The sequence below is a fragment of the Doryrhamphus excisus genome, linkage group LG3 (genome assembly GCF_037039965.1).
Source record: "Doryrhamphus excisus strain RoL-2023G ecotype Guam linkage group LG3, RoL_Dexc_Guam_v1.1, whole genome shotgun sequence".
NCBI lineage: Eukaryota > Metazoa > Chordata > Actinopteri > Syngnathiformes > Syngnathidae > Doryrhamphus > Doryrhamphus excisus.
The window spans coordinates 6,588,188-6,611,572 of NC_136359.1; the positions used below are offsets into that span (position 1 = coordinate 6,588,188).

The window sequence follows — 23,385 nt, forward strand, 5'->3', positions numbered from 1 at the left end:
CATGTCCGTACGCCACTTGCCTTCCTACCCTCTTGTCAGAGACAACCATCCATCAAAGTTCTTAGATCACAAAAAGGCCAACGAGGTTGGTACCCCAACCAGGAAGTACCTACATTATCTGCATTCAACTATCTCAACATGGACATGAGTGCTGCAACCAGATATTGCTTGATTGTTTCATATGATTACCACTTTGGACGATGCGTTCAAAAATTAACTAATTAATCCATAAATCGATCAATAAATACAAATATTTAAATTTACAAACAAATTATGTCAGTTTGATGGAAGCATTGCGTAAGATGAAAAAAAAATTGTGAAAAAAAACTAAGATGGATTTAAATAATAAAATTATTTTTTATGTTTTTAAGAAAGAGGCAAAAATCTTAATCAATCACGTTTTTAAAAAAAATATGTATGTAAACTGTACATCAACTAATTTGTTATGTTTCATGTCATTTTAGTAATTCATGTTATACATTTGATAAAATAGTAGCAAATTGCTATGTAAAATATTATTTTTATTGTTTACTTTTAAAATTGCCTCAGAATAGTGAGCCTCCTGCAGGACGGCAGCCCAACCGCGCCGCCTCGGACCGCGCTGTTTCTAATCTCCTGTTGACCTTATTTCGCTGCATGAGAGGTTCCAAATGTTCAACGCAGCTCTCCGCTTCTTACCACTTCCTTATGCAAATGCAATTATATTAACGAGGAGCGGCTCTGGGGAGCAGGGCGGCGCAGGCGTGAGCCACGGCCTGCTGTTGATGGCGGGGGTGGTGCTGATGGTAAAGTTGATGGGTGGGTGGTCAAAGGGATGATGGAAATTTTGGTCGTTTATTTTATGTACCTTTTGGCTTGTCTTTTTGTGTGTTAACTTTGGTTTCATGCATTAGAAAAACAAATAAACACACACAATATTCCTATCAAAATGTTTTCTCTGTAATATTACTAATGTACTCTTATGATATTACATCATTGGTTTAGTTTTTCTAACAAAGTCTAGCTGTCATATGACATGTACAGTATATTTTTGTTATAACATCCAAATTCAGCATTATTGTCTTCGTAAAGGCTGTAAAGTAATAACAAATATGGTGGCTGGTAGATTGGTAGATTTGCTTTCTACCCTTCGAAAGCAACAGGGGGTTGGGGGGGGGGGCTCAAGCAATCAGCTCAACATTTACATTTGTGTTGTTTATATGCTTTTTGGGGTCTATCCCCCCCCCCGCCTCTCAGCTCAGCACACTTATCCGGCACCTGCATCATGCGGGTACACATTATGGTAATCATAAATATCGTGCTTTCCAGCATTTTAAAGGCAGTGCAATGCAGTTTGCTTGTCAATCAACCAATGACTGATTCTTCCACATGCAGGGGGAGCGCAGATTACCCAGGGTGATTTGACTTTTTTGTCTACTTCCTGTTTATTTCTTCTCATTATGTAAAACTGCTCTTCCGCCTTGATTTGCATCTCAGAAATTCACCTTGGGGCTGAATTTTTGCAAGTTAAAAACAAAATAATGGCCAATGGGACGCCCCTTTTCTGTGTGGGTCATGGGAGGCAAAGCCTAACACACACACACACACACACACACACACGCATGATGAATAAATGAGGCAGCGGGTCCATTATCCTGTTTGGTGGAAGACGGCCTCGCGTGGCGGTGCGGCAAACAAACCGACAGCCGGATAATTGGCGAAAACTTTTGATAGTGCCTGATTCGGAGCGTTTTCTAATGACCTGGAAATGCCATCTTCTCGCTCTGGATTCCGTGCAGCAGCTGACAGCGTCCGCAGCCGTGTTTTTCTGCACTAACAGGACGATGCGTTTGGAAGTTACTTTTTTTAGTGACACAAACGTGACAGCCCCCGCATTTCTCCCAAACGCTTGTACTATCTACGACTGAAAGTAAACGTCAGATATATGTACGCGTCTCAGGTACGGTGGTGGTAGCATCCCAGACTGGGGCTGCATGAGTGCTGCCGGCACCAGGGGAGTATCCACTGTGAGGAACAACCACTTGTGTTGCCAGCTATTTCGACAACAACGGCCGTGTGGTGACTCATTTTCAGTGCATGGTAAATCTACCAAGCTTTCCTGTTTACCGATACACAGTACAGTAGTGAGTACATCACATTTCAGCAAGTATTTTAGGATATCTTGCTAAGTAAGCTGACTGGTGAACTTCTTCTTACGCTTTTATTGCCATGTTAAAGTATTAGTTGGTTTGAGTTACTTTTCCTGTTTAAATGTATATTTAGAATGTGCTCAGGGCCGTTATAAAAACAGCTGTGGGCCACAAATGGCTCCCGGGCTGCACTTTGGACACCCTCGCCCGAGGAGGCCCAGTTAGTGCTTTGGTCTGCAACATATCAGAAAAGAGGCAAACATTTAATCATGTAATCTAATAATAAATGTGATCATTACAAATAAAATGTAAATGTGCAAGTTAAATAAATAATAATAATATGTAATAATATATATATAATAAATAATATATGTACATCATAAAAATCTGTTTAAAAAATGTGTTTAATCAATGAATTACAATTAAAATGTAAATTGTTGTCTCGCTACAAATTGTGTTGGAGTTTGAAGGCAGTAAATAATATTAAATTAAAATTGAGACTGAGGATCGAACCGGCAACGTTCAGGTCACAATTCTGAATAGTTCCATGAATATGAATGTATTTAGCAGCATATTGATAGCAATATCAACTCAGTGACTTCCCAAATGAAGACGAGAGATGACAGAAGCGTCAACAATGTCGAGTTGGAAACCGATGACAAAGCGCTACAGGTACACTCGTCAACAACGGCAGGTGTTTGACAAAGGTCGCACCATTCGGGACCCCAAACATCCTAAAAAAGGGGAGGATGAAGACTCCCGATGAAGACTCCTGTGTTCCATCACTTGAAATCCCAGCTTCAGGCCGGGCCAAGCAGACAGCGCCGCTCTGCCAAAAACAACATATGGGATTCAGCTGAAGGGCTCCAGTTTTTCAGAAACAGCCTCTTTCAGTCCAAAGCTCTTAGAGAAGTCGCTACGGAGGTAAAAAAGGTGCTGGCTCGAGGCAGGACAGTGGCACCTTTCACCCTCGGTGTTGTTCAAAGGTGTGTTTGCTTTCAGAAATGTGAGCAAACCTTCGTCATCATTAGCTGCCATTTTCATCCCTGAGCTTGAAAGCGCCACAAGTTGATTTCTTGTCGTTTGATTGGGAGGAGGAAAAAAAAACTATTCCTGAAAGTACGAGTTAAGAAAAATAAACACGCAGAGTAAATCATGGCATTTGGACGCTAAACATGTTTAAGCGACATATTTCTTTAATACTTCTACGTCATAATTGTCACGATGTGGGCCCTTGTGACAGCTCCTTTAGTTTCTTTTCCTGCCTTAGTTCCTGGTTCATGCCCTTATTTTGTATTCACTTCCTGTGTTACTCTGCCTGAACCAGTTCGCTGCCTAAGGAAGTGCGACCTGCAAACTGTTGTTCTGCAGCTTCCTCCTATTTAGTATCGAAACAGCCAGCAGTTAAAAAGATTTTATAGCATAATGTCTTGCCCGGCACCTGAGGGTCTTTTTAAATGCTTGAATTTGAATCATCTGTGCTTCAATTTATTTCCAAGTTCCAATTTCAAAAGTGATATGGAAAAGCTAGCAAGCGACAGTACAGCAGTGAATAGACCAGTGCTTGCTGTTAGCATTAGCTACCAGACCACAGGCTAACTGCATACACTAACTGCAATGAAAGTTATGATGTCACATCGCACGTCTTCACCGAGAAAAAATCACAACACAGCTTAAAATGGATGAAGCACGACACAGTTAACCACCAAAAAAAAACGAGTCCTACCATGTTCTTTTGGGAGGTGAGAGTTGAAATCCAACAGCTGAAAAGAAATGTATGGATACAAACTTGGGTTGTTTGTGAGTTCATTGCGGTATGTCATGTTGCCGGAATGTACAAGCTAGTTAGCATTAGCATGGCGCTTTGCTAACAGCTGTTTTTTTGCGGGTTGGCCAACAGGCTAGCCTAGCATGATGTCGCTGTTAGAATATGAGCGCAACGCTAGCACTGGAGTTCACATAGCTATGCTAGCCCTGCTAACGTTTGTGTCCTCCTGTCCCGCTCCTGAATGTTATCTTGTTGGATGTCAACCATGTCCACTGCGGCTGAAAAAAGTACTTTAATGAGAAAAAAAATCACAATTTTAGGAGAATAAATTCATTATATGATGAAGAGAAAAAAGTTGTATTCTAACAAAAAATATGAGAATAATGTCGTAATGTTATGAGGAAAAATAACATAATTTTAGTTGAATAAAGTTGAAATATTGGGAAAAATATGATGTATTTGTTAAAGTCATCATATTATGAAAAATTAACAAATAAAGATAAAAACTGGACTTACGGTGGCACGCTAGCAAGATGGACGTGTAAGTGTGAGCTTCCCACCATTGGTGTTCAAAAGTACCTCCAATGAATTTAAACTGGCACTATAGTTGCTTCTACTCGACTATGAAAGGAAGGAAAAAGCAAAGGAGTCATCTAACGAGAAAGAAGGCAACTGAAACACAGGAAATGGCGGAGAAAGACGAATGGAGAAATGACGACGACGGCTCGACTACAGAAGCTAGCGGCGCGAGCTATGAGCCAATGCTCCAGGGTCTTGTACTGCTCACACAGGAGTTTAAAGACTTAGACTTAGACTTAAAGCCAGCAGCTCGGTGACTTCGAGAAAGCAATGAAGGAAGACCTCACAAATTTTAAAAGCGAGATTATAAAAGAATTGCAGAGCAACAGTGCTGACATTACCGAGGCGCAGACACGCATCTCGAGATGAAGACGGCCTGCGTAGCAATAAAGGACATGCTGCTAGCCGAGAGGAAGGAGAAAGATAGCATGTGGAATTAAATTGTTGAGCTGGAGAGCCGGTCGCGGAGAAACAATATTCAAATTTATGGGGTGCCAGAGGAGGCGGAGGGGACGTCAACTGTTGAATTTGTGAATAGACTGCTCCAAAAACACCTCATGATGCCGGACGGGGTCGAGCTACAAATACAGCGAGCTCACCGGGCACTCGGGCCCAAACCCAACACGCCCGCAGCCACCAGGTGGATCGTGGTGAATTTTTTACACTTCAGCGTGAAGGAGATGGTGCTGCGGAAGGCTTGGCAGAGTAAGATCGACTTTGACGGCAGACGACTCTACTTTGACAACGACTACGCTGCTGATGTTTTGGAAAAGCGCAAGGCATACGGTCCAATAAAGGCAGCTCTGAAGCAGAGAGCCATCCGCTTCCAGACCCCCTACATCAGGGGTGCTCACACTTTTTCAGCATGCGAGCTACTTTTAAATGACAGAGTCAAAATGATCTACCCACTACAAAAATGCAAAACATCTATTTATTTTCAAATGTATTGAGGATTATTTGTACGTACAATGTATGTTGATGTACCTTACATAACCAAATGAGCCAATATTGCAAAACACACATAATTAACTATTAACATTTTTTGTAATTACCTGAGTTTACTTTGATGACTTGCACTGAATTGAATCAGCCAGGGATGCATAGTCCGGACAGTAGCTGCTGATAGCCAGGTTAGCCAGGCAAACGCACTTCCAAAAAGACATTGTGAAAAAAAAAGTCCACCTCCCATTCCGTATGGAAGTAATATGTTTTTGCCTTTTTACTTGGTCCAGCTACTTCACTCATTTTAGTGACCATAAACTTTAGCGAGGGCTTAAAATCTGACGTAATTCGCACGTAATTCGCCAACTAGCTTAGCAGTTTGCATCGTTGTTCACGCATGAGCGGTGACCTAAAGGTCAAAATTCAGTTGTCATCTGACTGGTTGTCCTGTATGTCAATCAAGTAACGGGGATGGATGATAGGCTGACATCGTAAGTTCTGCTGCACTTAGAGGCGTTGTTTGATTTGATTGGTCACCCGAAGGGCAACATTCAGTTGTCATCTGAATGGCTGTCCTGTATGTCAATCAAGTGACGGCATTGATGCTAGGATGATATTTTTTTAATGTCACGCCGCGATCGACCAGCGATCGACCAGAACCACCTCCGCGATCGACCGGTAGATCGCGATCGACTTAATGAGCACCCCTGCCCTAGACGAAGATGAGAGTGCATTTGGAAAAGGGCCTCAAAATCTACGAGAGTGCAAGGGAGGCAACCCAGGATCTGGATAAACGGGGCATCGAGGTGTCTATAACAACGAGGGAGGACGCGGCGACCGCAATGGAGGAGCGACTGAGGGAGCTGCTGCCATGCAAACAGATCGGCGCGGCAGGCACAACGGGCGAAGGAAAGGCTCACGGAATTCAGAAGAATCCAACAATCAAAGTTTAAAATCTTGGATAAGTAGAACAGCTGGTGACAATCATATTCATATACTACTGTGGTGCCAGGTTGATATTATTGGTTGTGACTGATACTCTCAAGTCTGGTATAACGGTATTCCATGCACTCATGGTTATGAGGCAGAAATTTGAAATAATTAACAGTAGCTGTTTGTGTTAGAGGTTTGAACTTTTGATGATGCCAGAGAGTTTAAATAACTAGGAACGGCTAATGTTAAATATTGGACACTTCTCGTGAATCCCCATTTCTGGGGTGTGCTAGGGAGGGGCCCCTCTTTTTAAGTGTTTTCCCCTCCTCCCACCAACAGGGACCAATGGAGATGGCTAGGTACATCCCTTTTCTTTGGAATCTCAGGGTTTTGTGAGGTTTTGTGTGATGGTTCATATGTTTTCTACGTTTTTGGGGCCTGGACTGCAGAATAAATCATATAACAGAGAAAAAGGATGCAAAATATTACAAAAATATTAACTATAGTTTTTTTCTGCAGAGTAACAGGAGGGGTGTGGCCATACTCATATCCAAGTCGGTGTGATTTGAAAGTACTAAAGTAATTAGTGACAAAGAGGGATGATATATTATTGTGATCGGAAGACTGGAAGACCAAATGATAACATTAGCTAACATACGTATATGCCCCACCAATGGCTGACATAAACTTCCTCAAGACCTTGTTTAATAGGATTGTCCTGGAGATGGAGGGAATGTTGATATGTGGGGGTGACTTCAACACTGTGATGAACAATAGAATAGATACCACAAATAAGAAGAGAAATTCCAATCATATTACTAAACGTCTTAAGACAATGTTAGATGAATTTGGTATGGTGGATACATGGAGAGAGAAGAGATTACACTCATTATTCAACTCCCAATAAGAGCTATGTATGCTAGAATTGATTACTTTTTCAATTTAAAAAGTGATTTACATCGAATACAAGACTGTGAAATTGGAGTAGCAGATGTGTCAGATCACTGTGACATTCATTTAACTGTTGACCTACACCCAGACAAGAAGAACACATGATGGAGACTAAATGCGGGACTCCTAAATAATAAAACATTCATAGAAGAAGCTGGGAAAGACATTCAAATATACCAGGAGGATAATGATAACGGTTAGATGAACCTGAATATTTGGTGGGATGCCCTTAAGGCAGTTGAGAGGGGAAAATACATAGCCAAAACAGCAGCCCCCAAAAAGGAAAAAGAGAGATAATATAAGGAGGGAAGGGAAAGGCTACTCATAACCGAACAACAACACAAGATTACCCAGGATTCTGGGCTGCTTCCAAAGATTCAGGAATATAAGAAAAATTGGATAAAATGTATACTATGGAAGTAGAAAAGAAATTGAGATTCTTATTATGAGGCTGGACCTAGATCAACAAAACTACTGGCGAGGAGACTTAAGAAACAACAAGCGGAGAGGATCATTTATAAAATTAGAGACCCATCTACAAATAACCTGACTTATAACCTAAAAGAGATTAAAAGTATTTTTTATAAGTACTATAATGATCTTTATAGTCAACCCCGTCAGCAAACATTGATCAAATGAGATCCTTTTTGGAAACACTAGATTTACCTGCAGTAGGGATAAAACAGAATGACCTTTTGACAGAACCTATTTCTAAATTGGAAATAGAGAAGGCCATTAGGAAACTTAAACCAAATAAGTCTCCCGATAGTGATGGTTTGCCATCCGAATGGTACAAGATATTTGAGACGCAGCTTGTTCCATTGTTACAGTCTTCCTTTAACTATACACTGGAGCACGGTGTACTCCCACCATCGTGGAACGAGGCCTTGATTTCAGTAATTTCCAAGGGAAAGGACAATCAGACCTGCTCAGGATGTAGACTCGTCTCAGTGCTAATTATAGGTTATCACCTTCGGTCTCGGGCTGATACTGACACTTGGGGGCATGATACTGGGCCTGATACCAGACAAACCATGTGGTGATCTTATTATCACATACTACAGTATTAATTGGCCCTGTACCCTAGAAACCGCCCATGAATGATACGGGAAAAGGCCCAAATGATACTGTGTCAAAGCCCAGGGCAGTGATAGTGATAAAATATATAATAAAAAATAATAAATATAATATAGAGTTTAATATAGATAATAATATAGAGTTTAACCATGTCCAGTATCAGCCCCCGTAGCTGATACCAGAGTGCGCTGCTCTGGTATCGTGCCCGTGAAACAACCAATCAGAGAACAGCACACGAGTGCTTAGTGCCTAGTGCTTCTCCAGTCACCAAAAAACCCAAACTTGATTAATGGAACTTTAATTGTCAGACATTGATAAGATAAGACTGTTGATAAAATATAATTGTTGAAATATTTTTGCAATTGTTGTGTTTGCACTGTTTACATGTAATAACATGTATTATGTCTAAACAGTGTAGCTTTTCGTTTTTCCATCATGTAACGTGCCAGAGAGTTGAATTTTGATTTGAGAGAATCAGGCTCATATTCATCCCCATTTTCTTTTCTGATTGATAAAATAAACATAGACACGTATTTGTCTAACTCAGGCGGGGGAATACTTTCTACCAGTCCTCGTTCTTTCTTGCAGTTGATGAGCCATTCAGAAAAAAGCTTGAGGTCGCCCTTGGTTTTCCGACTTGTATTTGCGTTTTTAGTTTTTTCGATCATTTCAGGAGTGTCCTCCTCATTAATGGTGATAAAACGTTCCATTTCTAATATTCTGTTTGCTATTTTCCCTATTTGTCTTTCGCCGGGAGTGTCCGAGTATACGATACCAGAGCAGGACATACTGGACATGGTTAAACTCTATATTTTATCAGTATCACTGCCCTGGGCTTTGACACAGTATCATTTCGGTCTTTTCCCGTATCATTCATGGGCAGTTTCTAGGATACAGGGCCAATTAATACTGTAGTATGTGATAAATGTTGATTATAAACTGTATACGTCAATCATAGCAAAGAGATATGAACAAATTATGAATGACCTCATAGACGAGGACCAAACAGGCTTTATCAAGGGGCACCAAACTCATGACAGCATTAGGAGAACACTACACATTATTGACCATGTCAAGCATCATAATATTAAAGCTGCATTAATAAGCCTGGATGCAAAAAAGGCATTCGATAATGTGAATCGGTCCTTCCTTTTCCAAGTACGCAAGATATTTGGATTAAATGAGAAGGCAATCACATGCATTAAAACATTGTACCAAAAACCAACTGCACGAATAAAAATAAATGGTAGCCGAACTGAGAGCATGGCACTTCAGAGGTCTACCAGACAGGAATGCTGCCTGCCACCAACCCTCTTTGCAATTTTTATTGAACCCCTGGCACAGCTAATTAGACAAAGCACAGAATTAACTGGAATACGGATTGATGGTGAAGAACATATTATTGGAATTTTTGCGGATGATGTCATTTGCTATCTGGGGGACCCAGATCAGAGCCTGCCAAGACTGATAAACCATTTGGAAATGTTTGGTTTTTACTCAGGATATAAACGTAATCTAAGGAAAACACAAATCTTAACGTTTAACTACCACCCAGCTAAGGCCATACAAGATAAATATGACTTGAAATGGGACGCACAAACCATAAAATACCTTGGGCTTAATTTAACACGACAAATGGACAAATGAATCTATTCAATGCCAATTATGTTAAGGTAGACCAAGTTATTAGAAATGATATTCAAAGATGGGAAGTTCTTGTACTCGATTTTAGGATAGAGACCGTGAAGATGAATATGCTCCCAAGGCTTCTCTATCTATTCCAAGCACTACCAATTAATATTCCGGAAAAACAGTTTAAACAATGGAATAAAATGATCTCAAGGTTTGTGTGGCATAAGCAAAAGCCAAGGGTCAAATTTGAAAGATTGTAATTGAGTAAAGACAAGGGGGGCATCGGACTACCAAACCTTAAAGAATATTTCCATGCTGCACAGATGAGAGTGATTCTATATTGGTGTGATGTACATTTTGTATCAAAATGGAAAAACTTGGAACGGACCATTAGTGGAAGAGAAATTCATTGCCATTGCGGGCGACAAAAGAGGGAGACGGGTTTTACACTCGAACTATGGTTCAGTCTAACACGGAAACTCAAATTAGAGGGTGAACTCTGTCTGCTACAATGGATAGCTTACGATAAGAACTTTGTTCCGAACAGTCATGATAAGACCGTTCAGCAATGGATCCCAAGGGGTATAACCGCATGGTGTACGATAGTAAACAAGGGGAAATTCATGAGCTTCCAAGAACTACAACAACTATACAACCTGGGAGAATATGATTATTTTAGATACATACGAATGAGAAATTACTATGACAGGAAAATAAATGCTGGATGAATAGAGGAAGACATGGGCTGATTCAAATGGCAATGTCTGCCTACAATTAAAAAACTACCAAGATAGTATCCACACTATATAAGCATTTAATGGAGGGAAAGGCGAATACTCATTATATTAAAGAAAAATGGGAAAAAGGGCTCAAAACAAACATTACAGAAACTGAATGGTTGGGTATGATTATGACCCAAAACACCACAACATCATCTCGGGTCTGGAGGGAGCATTGCTGAAAGAATATAATTAGATTTTTCATTACACCAGAAATTAAACAAAAATATCTTAAAGTTACCCAGCCATGCTGGCGTCAGTGTGGTACGGTCGATGTCAACCATTCACATGTATTTTGGTTCTGCCCAAATATCATTAATTTTTGGAAGAGGGTATGTAAAACCATGGAGAGGATTTTGGGTTACAGTGTGACTTTTTCATGTATTGTATCTGGGCCAGGCGCGGTCTAGTGGTTAGCACAGAGACCTCACAGCTAGGAGACCAGGGTTCAATTCCACCCTCGGCCATTTCTGTGTGGAGTTTGCATGTTCTCCCCGTGCATGCGTGGGTTTTTTCCGGGTACTCCAGTTTCCTCCCACATTCCAAAAACATGCTAGGTTAATTGGCGACTCCAAATTGTCCATAGGTATGAATGTGAGTGTGAATGGTTGTTTGTCTATATGTGCCCTGTGATTGGCTGGCCTCTCGGCCAAAGACAGCTGGGATAGGCTCCAGCACCCCCGCGACCCTTGTGAGGAAAAGCGGTAGAAAATGAATGAATGAATGTATCTGGGCCGCCTGGTGGAAGACTTTGTGTTAAGAGAAGATAGATATTTGTATAAAATCATGTTGGTAGCAGATAAAAAAGCCATTACCAAAAAATGCCTTAATCTAAGACCCCCGGGTACTGGAGGACTGGCTTTGTGTAATGAACACAATACATGACATGGAACTATTGACACATAGATTGAGGACTGAAAAATACATGTGTGGAAAAACGGGTGAAATGGACACTGTTCACGGACAAAAATCAAGGAAATGACTCGAATTGTACTATGACAGGGAATGTGGGATAGCCAAATTGTGTGCTGGGTATGTCCAGTGCTCCCTTTTTGTTTTGAGTGTGTTTGTATTGCTGTTGACGTGTTGTTTTAAAAAAATAAATAAATAAAGTATAACAAAATAAATAAATAAAGATTAAAAAATAGGTTGGGAAAAAGTTACAAAATCACAGGAATTAATTCAAAATATTACATATCAAGTCTTCCATACCAAAGGTTTCAAATAAAATGTGAGTCCTGACCCAATGTTGGTGTGTCGGTGCGCCAGCAACACAGAGCAAACATTTGCCGACGTCTTTTGGGGAGTGGGGAGGGGGGGTCGGGTCATGTGCTTAAGTCAGACTTAAAAATAAAACTTCATGCCACTGAATGGCCCTCAATGTGCTGGCCTAACGACAACAGAAAAAGTGGGCGGGTATTAAGATGATATAGGTCATGACTGAGGATGTTTTGGAACGTACGAATATCAGCAAACAGGGAGGGGAAGTAGCTTGGCTCAGTAGGCGGTGGCCATCTTGATAGGACCATTATAGGATACCCAAAGGGATAGAAAAATACTACCATCTGTCCACACGATTAGCACGTGCTATCGCACACATGCTAAATGAATACATGCAGGCTTCGCTACACATCTTAAAATGACGCCTGGTGCTCTGCCGACTCTCTGTCAGTCAGCTACAGATGTGGTAGATGCAAGTTTTTCTCGTGACTGGGCTAATCTGGCAGGATGTTAAAATGTGATGTTGTCATGTTAGCACTGTAGCTATGCTAATGTTGCTAACGTAACGCAACATCAAAGTCCGCCAAAATGCTGGAAATATGGATGAAATTGGGGACATCGTCCAGCTTTACATACAAGAAAGTGTGTGGAATGTGAAGCGTCAACATGCTGACAAGGTACAGTAGGTCAGTGTGTGTATGTGTGTGTGTGTGTGTGTGCGTGTGTGTGTGCCAGACGTGAACTTTCAGGAGGAGGATGGGAACGACGCAGCGTCCGCCCACTAGGCTTGGAGGTCAGCTGCATTCCTGCCTTGTTTGCTCTTATCATTTTTTTCCTTCCCTCCGCCACACATGTGCAGTGTGTACACCCATGTCACATTCACACACACACACACAAGTACAAGTACAAGAAGAAGAAGAAAACAAAGGAAAAGAGCAAGAATGAAAAGAACAGGAACAACATCAAGAAAAGCAAGGGAAAAAACCAACAAAAAACATGAAGAACAACATCAATAAGAAAAAGAACAGGAACGAGAACATTCAGATAAAGACAAGCCCAATGAAGAAGAGGAAAAAGAGGAAAAGAACAAGAAGAAAAAGAACACTAAAACAACGAACTGCATCAAGAACAGTAGTCGGAAGAAAAACCAGAAGAAGAAAGAGAACGAGAAGAAGAACAAGAAGTACCAGAAGATGTCTCCAGCAGAGCTTGCTTCTCTCCAGCTGACTTTACAAAGTAAATCAAGTATGAGAATAGCAGCTGACCTGCAAGCATCAAACACTCTCATTACGACCTAACATTAACACCCTTCTTACACGGCTCCACATTTTTGGTACACTAATAATACTACCATACCATACACGACCATACGTTACCAAATGTTACCAAATGTTACCACATCTTAATAAACATCACTAGGTGTTACCACATGTTACCAAACATTACTATATGTTACCACATGTTACCAAATGTTAATAAACATTACTGTATGTTACCACATGTTACCAAATGTTAATAAACATCACGATATGTTACCACATGTTACCAAACATTACTGTATGTTACCACATGTTACCAAATGTAAATAAACATCACGATATGTTACCACATGTTACCAAACATTACTATATGTTACCACATGTTACCAAATGTAAATAAACATTACTATATGTTACCACATGTTACCAAATGTTAATAAACATTACTATAGGTTACCACATGTTACTAAATGTTAATAAATATGTTACCACGTTACCTCACGTTAATAAACATTACTACATGTTATCAAACATTACTATATGTTACTATGTTACCAAACATTACAATATGTTACCACATGTTAAGCAAATGTAATAAACATTACTATATGTTACCAAATGTTACCTCACATTAATAAACATTACTACATGTTACCACATGTTACCAACCTTACTATATGTTACCACTTTACCAAATGTTAGCAAACATTACTATATGACATGTTACCAAATGTTATTATATGTTACCACATGTTACCAAACATTATTATATGTTACCACGTTTCCTTGCGTTAATAAACATTACTATAAGTTACCACATGTTACCTCACGTTAATAAACATTACTATATGTTACCACATGCTTCCTCACGTTAATAAACATTACTATGTTACCACGTTACCTCATGTTAATAAACATTACTATATGTTCCTACATGTTAACAAGTGTTACCAAGCATTACTATATGTTACCACATGTTTCCTCACGTTAATAAACATTACTATATGTTACCACGTTTCCTCGCGTTAATAAACATTACTATATGTTACCACGTTTCCTCACGTTAATAAACATTACTATATGTTCCCACATGTTACCAAGTGTTACCAAGCATTACTATATGTTACCACATGTTTCCTCACGTTAATAAACATTACTATATGTTACCACATGTTTCCTCACGTTAATAAACATTACTATATGTTACCACATGTTACCAAACCAAACATTACCCCATGTTAATAAATATTACTACTGTTACCACACAGTACCACAAATGTACAAATATTACCACACATTAGCAAATATTTCATTGCAAACATTTAATTTCATTCATTTATTGAAAAAGATTCTCCAATCTCGAATGAAAAGGAGCATAAAGAAGACAAGTCTTACATAAACGAGATCCCAAACGTTACAACACATTACCACGCTTTGACACACGTGACCAAAGATGAAAATGAAGAATAATAAAGGTATAATGAATAGATCCCTTGCATCGACATCAAGAGGAGCAGGGACTCGCCACATCCAGCAGATGGAGCTGCTGTGAAAAAAGCCTATTGTGTGAAGCAGCTAGCACGCATGTGTTGATGCTAGTGGCTGCCGCCTACAGGACTGGGGTGGAACCACACGGCCCCATCAGACACAGCTGGTGTTTGTGTAAAGGCTGAATGTATTGTGTCGCTGATGATGACGGCCATGTTTTAGCTCCACGAGTGGAGGAAGGTTGGCCCCAGCAGCCATCTTTACCCTGAAGGACGTGGGCATCATAAAGGGGCCACACATGTGCAACCCGTGCAAACACTGCAGCTTCCACGTGGCACAAGGCTGCAGTGTTTCCGCCCCAAGGCCACTTTTTCACCGCTCCGCATCGCCACAATCACTGTGTTCACCACGCCGACTGCACACGCTCCAAAGTAGCGTGTACGACAGTACCTGGACACCAAAGTAAGGCTTTCACTCCCCATTAAGTCAAAATATTGCTTTTAGGAAACACTACTTTCCTGGTCCAGGAGGTGAGGGACCCAGACACCATCACCACCACCTTCTCCCAAGGGGTCAACTTCTTTGTCTTTGTTTGTCAGGTTGCTTCAACTACATTTTTCAAGGCCCATACGGCATCCCACCATCATCAGAGGCCCCGGCGGGACCCCAAAATGCCACTTGTCCATCTTCTTTTTTCATATCAGTATTATTTTCAGGTCCAGTACTGATGCAATGTATTCATTTCTGGTCAAGCCAGGAAAGTCTGGTCCAGGAGGTGTGAGATGCTTCCCACTATTGCCAAACCTCCTTAACAAAACCCCTCGCATCATCGGGGGTCCCGGCAGTACTCCAAAATGTCAGATGTTGGCTTTCATTACCAAGGACAAGGTGAAGCGTCTCCTTCGCATGTGACCTCTGAGAAGTCCAGCTCAGCACTTCACACTTTGCATTTGATTACCGCCCAAGCACACCCCCCCCCCCCACACACACACACCCTGCTGCTACTGCTGCTCCTGTGGTAGACACAGGAAGTATCTGCTTCATAAGCTGCCTGGCCGCAGTAAAGACTTGCAGGCTGCAGGCTGCCGGCTATAATTAAGGCCCGGTAAAACACACACCTCGCCGCAGATCAAAGCGAGACAGCCCTTCGGCAACAAGTTGTCCACGATGCCCTCGGCCGCACGTTTGATGTACGTGCCTCGAGGCTGGGCACCTATTCAATGACAGGAACATCCGTGTTCCACTTGTTTTACACGCAAGAGGAAAACATATTTCCAGGAAGGAGTTTATATGATAACATAGACTATTGACAGTAACTGACGTGTGCGGCGCACCCGATGCTTTTATCCGTTTTAGACCATCCTTATGGACAGTTGCTTGGGTGCCCGTGCAAGCACATTTTGTGGTATTAATGTAACGGCGGGTGTTTTGCAGAACTGTGTGAAAAATGTTGCAAGGTTTCATAACAGCGCCACCATGTGGTCTACATGTCAGAAAAATAAGAGCACGGGCAACACAGCCGAGGTGCGTGTGTTGACCGATTCTCACCGTCATGTGCGCAGAGCTTCAGGAGCAGAAGAGTTGGATTTAATTATTTCCTACGTGATTGTGAGGGTTTTATAGTTTTATAGAAAGTCATTGATTTTTACTTTTTGAATTACAGCAAAAGAAAAATAAAATAAGTAAATAACATATACAAACTAATGAACTCAAAATGTCATTTCATTTAATCAATAAAGCCATTAAATTGACATGTTATTTTGCTTTTTAACTTCATGAAAAGAAATGAATGTTTGAAATATCTCCTGCATGCCTTTTATGTAGGAATTAAACACAACAACTTGATTAAAAGCCATTTCTTCATGTGTGGCTTCCAATTATTTTAATTACTTATTAATTATTACTTGTAAATTAATTATTTAAATGAATTACTGTGCAGGTGTACCTAATGAAGCGCCCGGTGCATTGTTTGTTATTATTTCGGAACAGCCTTTCACTGAAGTCAACACTTTCCAAAAAAATAAGATGACCTTTGACAGCCAAATGACTCTCACATCCTGTGTGCCCACCCACTCCCCACCACCCACCCAACTAAATCCTCCCCCTGAGGAGGGAGCCATTGATGAACTGCTTCCTCCGGTCTTGGTCAAAGGAAAGTGCAGACGACGCCAAACACACTGAAGTTGTCAAGTTTAGACAAATAAATGGACACTAGACCCAAAATAGACCAAAATAGCAAATGTAGCATCGCATGATTAACATGTCCTTTGGTGTTACTCTCTCCAAAAGACTGGAGGTCGGTATTTATGACCATGCATGATATGCTGTTTGATGCTAAGACTAAAATGGATAATCGATATGGTATCACATTCTGTGATATCCCCGTCTACGAAATACTGTAAGAGTTTGTATTCAAGACCGTGCATGCCTACTATGACACCACACAAAATAGAAAGACCCGGAATTGACCAAAATAACAAATATGGCCGTGAATCCTTCGACTCATACACATGTTTAAGACAGTGTTATGCTACCTGCAGACCAAAAATGGACCAAAATCATGAACCTAGTATCACATTGTCTGATGTCACCGTCTCCAAAATAGTGTAAGAGGCTCTACTTAAGACTGTGCATGATATGCTGCTTGCTCCTAAGCCTCCCTGAAAGCAGCACAAAGACAAAAACATGGGACTCATACCCATAATTGACCAAATGAACAAATGTGGCATTTGCATCCTGTGATGTTACCAGCTCCGAAATAGTGTAAGATTTAGTCTGTATTTGAAACATGCATGATATGCTGCCTGCTTTACTCCTCATTGAACATAACAAGAAGACAGAACAATGGAAAAGTATTGGACAAAATTGCCCAAAATAACAAAGGATGCCTCAAATCTTTGGACTCCAAATATTGAGTTTGCTTGCTGTTAAATGTTGAGTCTACCTTTAGGACAAAGTATGATGACACAAATATGGACCACAGACCCAAAATGTACAAAAATACCAAATGTGGCATTCCATCCTTTGTTGTCACCATCTCCAAAGTACCGTAAGAGTCTGTATTTAAGACCATGCATGATATGCTGCTAAGCCTCACTCAAAGCAGCACGAGGACAAAATATGGACAATTCATTCATTCATTCATTTTCTAACGCTTTTTCCTCACCAGGGTCGCGGGAGTGCTGGAGCCTATCCCAGCTGTCTTCGGGCGAGAGGCGGGGTACACCCTGGACTGGTCGCCAGCCAATCACAGGGCACATATAGACAAACAACCATTCACACTCACATTCATACCTATGGACAATGCAAGAACAGGCAAACTCCACACAGAGATGGCCAAGGGTGGAATCGAACCCTGGTCCTCCTAGCTGTGAGGTCCGCGTGCTAACCACTCGTCCGCCGTGCTGCCGCAAAACTGACCAAATTAATCAAATTATCTTTTGATGTCATCGTCTGCAAAATATTATGAGTCTAAATTTAGCCCAGTGTATGATATGCTGCGTGCTGCTAAGCCTTGTTGGACACAGCAAGAAGACATAGGAGATAGGCGTCCTTGGATGTGCCCGTCTCTGAAGTAATGTAAGAGTCTGTATTTAAGACCGTGCATGATATACTGCTTCCTGCTAAGCCTTGAGAAGTTTTTTCAAAAACAGCGTACAGGCCAGAATGATCTTTTTGGTTTGAGTTGAAAGAAATGAGTGTTTCTAAACCTCATTTAATAACACAAGTTGTTGACTTTCAGACGTCGGTTTGGTTTGTGCAGGAGCACGGGTGAGTTAAAAAAACATTCATGATGTTTCCTGGGCGGCCCCCATTCTAAAGATAATGTAGATGTCAGTGTACATGTCATATATCACTATAGACATGAATAGTTGCTTCCTAATGTGCAAACACGTCAGCCATGTTGGCTTTTTCCAGGCTTCTGATTGGCTAAAACACGCATGACAGGTGGTGAATGTGTTTTTTGTGTTGACAGACATTTTTTTCAACCACTTCTCCTGTGGATGGACCTTTTTTAAACACCTGAGTGGGGAAAGCAGCCGTGTTGGTGTGGACATAGGCTAAGACCGTGCATGATGTACTGCTTGCTGCCACGCCTCGCTGAACACAGCGAGAAGACCAACGCCAAAGGTATTGTTCCGACCACTAAATAAGGTTAAAAAATACCTGGGATGAATTATTGCAATACAGATACTCAGCATTAAAGTATTAACCTTCAGTAGCCGCCATTTTAAACCATTTTAACTGATCTTCCTAGGCCAGGGGTCGGCAACCTTTACTATGAAAAGAGCCATTTCACCCCCTCGCTCACTAAAGAAAAATAGGCTGGAGCCGCAAAACATAATTTAAAAACAATATATTTTTTGAAAGTTTGAATCTTTCTTATTTTTACCAAGTTTTAACAGCATAATACAGCAAATAGAAGTGTAGTGTGCATGTGGAATGGAAGCCAACTCATAGAGTGATGACATCTTACATCATTAAACCTCAATACCCGACGCCTGAAGAAATGTGCAGCGACGTGCTCACATCCAGAGCGAATTGCTCGGAGTCTCCCAAGATATTGACTGACTACCAGATTTGGAGGGAATTTTGGGGTATCAAAGTAGTTCAGAGGAGAAAAAGTGGAGTTGAAAAGTACTCTTGCTAGTATACGGTCTCACAGAAAGTCCTTTTTTTTCAAAACTCATTACAAAGATGTGTATTTTCCTCATAAAAAAATACTTGAGCATTGCAAAGGGAGCCACAACAAAGAGGCTGAAGAGCCGTGTGTTGCTGACCCGTGTCCTAGGCACTTCCAATATTTCTATTCTATGTTCTATGGTTCTATGGCTATACATACATGGAGCCTACCAAAATACCAAAATTCGTATCTGCAGTAGAATCAGCTGGGAGAAAGTTATGCTTTTTTTAACTTTCACTTTGACGCAAATATTTGTTGCTTTTGGAAGAGTGAAATATCTAAACAACGATACCAACATAAACAACATAGACGTACAAATGCACACGGAGGAAACCGGAGTACCCGGAGAAAACCCACGCATGCACGGGGAGAACATGCAAACTCCACACAGAGATGGCCAAGGGTGGAATTGAACTGGGGTCTATGGTGGTATATTTGGATAGATATTTTCCTGACACCCATCTAGGTTCTACTGCTGATTACTACTAGTATTACTAAGAAGTGAAAAAAGTAGATCCTTTTGGTAGATTCCATGTTTATGTGGCCATTTGTGCCTTGAATGATCAGTCAAAATGGTCTGAATTGGCCAGTACGGAAGTGGTTGCTGGGATTGAATGAGAGTATTAAGGTATTTTAAAGAATATTTTTCTTTTTTTCTCCCCCATACTTTTATTTTCAATCTCACTGAAACAATACCATAACATTGATGTTTTTATATCCATGTTAACTTGTGATGACTGGTGTGGTGACTGTTTAGTTGGAGTGGTTTCTTTCTTTCTTTTGTACTGGGCGATGTACGATAGGATGATAATAATGAACTGGTTGCTCTTGGCACGTAGTTGGGTGCCTCAAGCTGGGTGAGGGTGATTGGATGTGGGGTTTTCATTCTGTGTAGACAAGGAATAATATATGTTTTGTTGGGATGAAGTTGGAATCTGGGTGGTTAGGGGGGTGGGATTAGATGAGTTTTGATTTCTTCCCACTCCCTTTCAAACATGTGTACGTTTATATATACATAGGTATTTTTATTTGTATTCATTTTGGTTGGGGCGGCACGGCGGTCGAGTGGTTAGTGCGCAGACCTCACAGCTTGGAGACCAGGGTTCAATTCCACCCTCGGTCATCTCTGTGTGGAGTTTGCATGTTCTCCCCGTGCATGCGTGGGTTTTCTCCGGGTACTCCGGTTTCCTCCCACATTCCAAAAACATGCTAGGTTAATTGGCCACTCCAAATTGTCCATAGGTATGATTGTGAGTGTGAATGGTTGTTTGTCTATATGTGCCCTGTGATTGGCTGGCCACCAGTCCAGGGTGTACCCCGCCTCTCGCCCGAAGACAGCTGGGATAGGCTCCAGTGACCCTTGTGAGGAAAAAGCGGTAGAAAATGAATGAATGAATGATTTTGGTTGGTTTGTTGTGCTTTGGATGTTTTTCATGTTCGAAATAAACAAGTCATTGATTAGCTAGTTCTCCAAAATGCATCGTTAATTTTCGTGACACAGCATCGCCAAAGAAACAGTGTCTTTGTAAAGAGATTCACCGTGTAGGTCCGCTTTAAACGCACACGAGGGAAGGCGTGTTTGCTCATGATGTGTCAACGTTTGATGCTTGACTCACATTTCACAAGTAAAAACAAATAAATAATACAAAATCAAAAACCCAACAATACCCATTCGGGCTTCTTTTTGGTTTCACTTTTCCTGGGAAGAATGGTAAAAATCTCCTCCCACGCCGGTTAGCGTGGCTCTATATGTTGCGATGTGAAAGGAATAAAATGCATAATGTATGTGAAGGGCATGGGGGGGGGCAAGTAATGGGCCACAACTGACAGGAGCGCTAAAAGAAGGAATGACATCAACACACTAAAGCTTTGAAAACAAACACTACTTCCCATAAGGTGCATTCACAGGGATTCCTCCTTTCTGCTTGGATGTTTTTACGGATGGACTCGTCTACTCTTCTCTCAATCTTCTCTCTCGCTTTCAGCCTCCCTACGTGAACCCAAAAGTGTTCAATGTGGACAAATGCCAACTAAGATGTGTTTGGCGCTTTCAAAGAAGGCTGTAACTCCGTGTTCAGTGTTTACAAAAAACAACAGTACGTCGGTTTCAATGTCTACAAATGTTGACGACTCCGTGCTCAAGACATGACCTCAAAAAACTCAAGGTCATCTTTGGTATTTTCAGTGTCGTCGTCTGCGTCAACCTATTTCATCTTTTTTACGAAACGCCTTAGTTGGCTTCATTGAAGATAATTTACCTAAAAGAGTCAAATTGAGATCTATCAGCCATTTTTAAAGCTTTGGGACTCCAGCAAACCACGGTGGGAGCCATTATCCACAAATGGCAAAAACTTGGAACAGTGGAGAACCAGGAGAGTACCAAAGCTTTAGAAATGGCTTTATGACCTTTTCCAGACATTTAAAAACAGCATTTTGTGTTCCGTTGTATCATTGAATAATATTTTTATTACTTTGATGATGGGAAACACCTTCATTAACACCATCATTCGCCTTCAGTGTATGAAAATTGGTTTCTAAGAAGATGAAATCGTCTGCCGTATTTGGCATTGAAGGTGATCTATGCTAACCATAATGATGTTAGCAAAAAAATGGAAAAATGATTCTTTGTGAAAAACGCTTTGTCAGGTTGATTGATGACTACCGTATTTTCTGACTATAAGTTGCTCCAGAGTACGAGTCGCACAAGGCCAAAAATGCATCATTAGGTAGAAAAAAAAACATCCATAAGTCCCACTGGAGTATAAGTCGCATTTTTTGCGGGTAATTTATCTTACAAAGTACCGTATTTTCTGGACTATAAGTCACTCCGGAGTATAAGTAGCACAAGGCCAAAAAGGCATCATTACATAGAAAAATCATCCATAAGTCGCACTGGAGTATAAGTGGCATTCTACTACTTGACCAAAACAGACATTACGTCCTCTTGGAAGGCAAGTTCTAACAATAAAAGAATAGAGAACAGGCTGAATAGGTGTAAGATATGCTAACACAATGCTTATTCAGCTACACCAAAAATAAACATGAACAGAAAAGGTGTCCAGTTTTTATGCTCCATAAACACTCGTTTCATTTATAAGTCGCTCTGGAGTATAAGTCTCAGGAACAGCCAACCTATGAAAAAAGTGCGACTTATAGTCCAGAAAACACAGTAAAGTGTCTTCCGTGTTTCCGCAAACACGCACATCCAACACAAACATGAAGAATTGGAAGACCAAACGACCTAAATTAGGTTCACTCAATGCGACAAATTGTCCTTAATGTCTCCAAATCCGTCTGTCCTTGCCAATAAAACGTCTCGTTGAAGAACTAATACAAGCAAATGCTGTTTAAGCGTAAATTCCAGTAGCCTTTGATTGAAGCTCCCTGCATTAGCGCGGCCGTGATGACTGAGAATCCTCACACGGAGAAGGAATGCGGTTTACTGGGAACGTAAATCTTCACCGTGCTCCATCCACTCGGTTGCCTGTCTTCAGAATTCCGTCTAATGACGCAAAGCTCTTTCTGCCGCTACTTCTTATCACTGGCCGGGAAGCAAGACCAACATATTCAAGTGCCATAGAATTCCCGCACAAAAACGTTTTTCCTAGCGTGGCTATGCTGACCGTTGCCGGCTTTAGCTTTGCCCAATTTCGGAATTGCAAAGATAAGTTTTGGTCAGAGCTCCTGTTGCTTTTCTACCAAAGTCTCGGCCAGTCTTTGAAACGTGGATTTGGGTGCAGGTCATTCTCCAGATACCACTGGAGTGTTTTATGAGGGGCGATGGGGAGGTCCGGTTGGCCGACACACAAAAGACGACTCATGTTTTATGTTGGGAAGGGGCAGGCTCCCGGGGGTCGGGGGCGCCTCTTGGTTGGTCTTAGCAATGGACGGCCACTGAAGCGTGACAAAGTTTGGTACAAAAAGCTCTCCCATCCGTCAGTGT

At 41.1% G+C, this 23,385-nt stretch overlaps 1 protein-coding gene across 1 annotated transcript in view; it reads right to left on the reverse strand.

The window, feature by feature from the left end:
* Window positions 1-23,385, reverse strand: part of adamts3 (ADAM metallopeptidase with thrombospondin type 1 motif, 3) — a 111,376-nt gene that overhangs the window by 81,753 nt on the left and 6,238 nt on the right. The window lies entirely within an intron of this gene.